We start from the raw sequence: 3,523 nt of genomic DNA on the forward strand, positions 1-3,523 counted from the left end.
CATACATGAAAGTTTTTCTACACTAATGGTCACTTCACACGCATGCTTGATTTCCCATTTTATAAATCTTATACTCACTATTGGCATGCATGATTATTCACTCTTGTTTGCACTCAGCTTCACCATGCATTCATACATCTCATGTTTTCGGTCGCCCGTCGGCGAGTTTGAGCAGCATTAGCCCAAACCTTGCCTTGCCCAGCTAGCAAATGTGCATTTCTAGAAGTGGTGGCTCTTCCTTCACTCCGGAAATTGCACAAATCTGGCCCAATAGTGGCCTCCAATTTTGTGTTGTGCAATTATAGGAGGCAGTGCCTTTCTTGCCCCAAAAATTACGTAATGCAGTTTGTTGGTTTACATGTCACTGCTGTCTGAAATTGTGCATTGCATAGTTTCAGTCCTTAGCAGGCTAGGCTTGACCATGCATTGCATAGTTCGAGTAGTTATTTAGCCTCCCGAAAGAATGAACAGTGCCTTCCGTAGTTTTGGTAGTCAATCTCCTAGCCTCTTGGTGAAAATTTTGCAATCTTCACAATCAGTCACACATGTATGTTGCATGTCAGTCATCCAATTTGTTTTTGTTTTCAATTAACAGATTGCTTGCCATGAGTGTTGTTATTTCTCCAGGTATCATAGGTGTTCATTTTCTTCTCAGCAATAAAGGTGTAATGGTCTCCCAAAGAGCAGGGTCAAAGGTCACCGTTGAGAGCGCAACTTGAGATGCATTTGAGCGAGTGTCGATGAGATTTATTATCTATGAAGACACCAAGTTGTTCATAGACATGGATGTCAATATGAAATGATAGCGGCATCGCAAAAAGCAGCACTATTAGCAGCAACAGAGGATAGCAGACGTGCACATGGCCAAGGTAGGAGGAAGGTTGCTGACAACGCAGAGGCAAAGCAAAGCTTCAAGTTTGAAGTAGATCTACTTGTGATGAAAGGAGCTGCGGATATTGAGGCTAAGAGGCAAAAGCGCGACAAGAGGATCATGTAGAGGCAAGGTGAGAAATAGAACATCGAGGAAATAGAGAAGGAGTTACAGGAGTTGAAGTGGAAACTTAGGGGAAAACAAGAGTTTTGTAGCTGAGAGAAGGAAGCACAACATGAACAGGTACAGAAGGAGGCGCAACATGCACAAACTGCTGAAATTGTGCCCATATAAAATATATAAGCATCCTAGCAGCTAGCACAAAGAAAACAAGGTGAGTAGTGTTGTTGATCGCATGCATGGGTGTTAAGGTGCATGGATGTCATTGCGCGCATGCATGCGATCCCATCCATTGGCACACTCACTGAGGTGAAGACAAAGAACCAAGTCTGACTAGAGCTTGACATGTACTTCAATGAGTTGATGTGCATAGACTCTAGCACAAACTTGGAGATCAGCGCAGACACTATGCATCATTATGTTGCTTGCTCGGAAAAACATAAGACTATGATGCACATGTTATCAGATGATTTGGATGGAGGAGCCAAATCAGTGCACCCGGATGCAACATAGGCAAGAGTTCACTTTCAGTAGGATGTCGAAATTAAGCATGTGGACACCATCATGGACAACCAACTTTGGCATCAGTTCACCACCATCAACCATCACAAGAATGCCAAAGAGTTGGTCTTCCCGTAACTATTTGAGTCTTAGTGATGTCTTGCATGGCTTACTCAAGCCTATTTTGTCTCACATGGGTACATGTGAAGATTTTAATGTGACATCTCGTAAAAGTGAAAGAACAAGTGTCAATAGTAGAATGTAACAATCTTGTAGTAGTTGAAGAGTGATGAGTGTAGGTAAAGAGTCACAAAGGGGAATGTTAAGGGTCACCCCACCCTTTGCTATTTATAGAACCTCATAACTCATTGTATGGGATTTTGGGAGCAAAGCTTCTGATAGGTGTATCTTAGAGAAAGCTTGGACTGTATTGTAACGAGTCTTGGCTTCTCCATAGTGAAGAGCTACTATATCTCTTTCGAGGAGAAGGCGGCATTGACTGTAACATTCCATTGTCGGGACTAGTAGTTGGACATAGTTGTATGTATGATTGAAACTTTCACTTTTTTAATATAACAGATCCAACACATTTCATGCATATGTTGTTCTTCTATTTCAACTGTCTTGGTTAGACTAACAATATATGTAGCTGTTTGCTTATGCATGTATGTATGGAATCTTTCTATATATGTATGTATGTTTCTTATTGAGATGTCTTGTTGGTTTAACCATCACTTTGGATTGTTGGCTCACCTGCCTTCCATCTTGTGATGTATCTTTTCTCGTATGTTCCCTTCCAAGATGCGTGTTTCCCCAAGTTTCCAAGGAGCACACTTATTCCACTTTCCATGCGTTAGAACCCTTAATGCACCTTCCTTGGCTTGCTGTGCTGGTCACAACCTTGTTATGAAAAAATAACATATTTTTTGCCTCTGCGTGCCACCTCGGTGAAGGCGATACCTACGACCCACTACTGGGACTCCTACACCAAACGATCTAAGGTCTAGCTGGGACTTCTTACTTGGGAGATCCCCTTGACATGCTGGCAAGTCCAACACCATCAACATTTTGCTGCTGGAAGGAGGGCTAGATGAAAACTTAAGTCCTCACAATCCGTTTTGAATCTTTGCATACTTATCATGAATAACTACAAAGTCTCTCTTGTAGAGTGTATGTCCTATGGAAACAACTTTGAAATCTCGGAACAGCTCTGGGATAACTTGTCACATAAAACATACGATGGTGGAGGCCACGTAGCCTTGGTTATGCACACAGTTGCCATTGTAGGCTCATGCAAAAGACATGAAACCTTTGAAGATTAGATGACCTGCACTTTGGTCTCCTACACGCTTCGAGGGAACCCAATCCATTTGTGTGCCACGCTACATGAAAAATATATTCATTCTCTTTCTCATCTAGTCACAGAGATAGACCGTGCTTTCAATCACTTTGACCATAAAGCACTCAACAAAGAAATTCTAAAATTATGGAAAGCACTTGATAAGTATGTTAAAGAATTTTACATGTGCTTTCGTAATCTTGCATACCGATTTCCTAAAGATGAAATTTCTTGGGAATCCCTCGATGGAATATTTGAGTATCTTATTCACATATATGAAAATCTGTAATTCCTAAAATCATTCCAACACTGCTCAACACACTTCGATGATGAGGCTGTGCAATCGCAGCCAAGCACAGTTGCTGTCACAAGTGATTGTTCACCTTCACCTCATCGAACATCTCAACCACTGTAGACTGATGTGGGAGAACATGGACACACATCTGTGGAATTGTCACATTCTCCCACCCCACCTGCTCTTGATATTTGTGTAGATTTGGCTTGCAAGCCTACTCATTGTCACATGGATTTGTTCCCTCAACATCCATCCTCGTGTTCCATTGATCCTCGATATTGTACTTTCCTATGTTCTTCAATTCGATACCTCTCACCTGTTGTGAAGGAGGATCAAGTTGTCGACATAGTTGGTGTTGTGCAGCCAACCTACGCTATCATTCATGATGAGTGTGTTC

The sequence above is a fragment of the Pinus tabuliformis genome, chromosome 2_2, assembly GCF_031772625.1.
Source record: "Pinus tabuliformis cultivar Carrire ecotype Pingquan chromosome 2_2, CPIR1, whole genome shotgun sequence".
NCBI lineage: Eukaryota > Viridiplantae > Streptophyta > Pinopsida > Pinales > Pinaceae > Pinus > Pinus tabuliformis.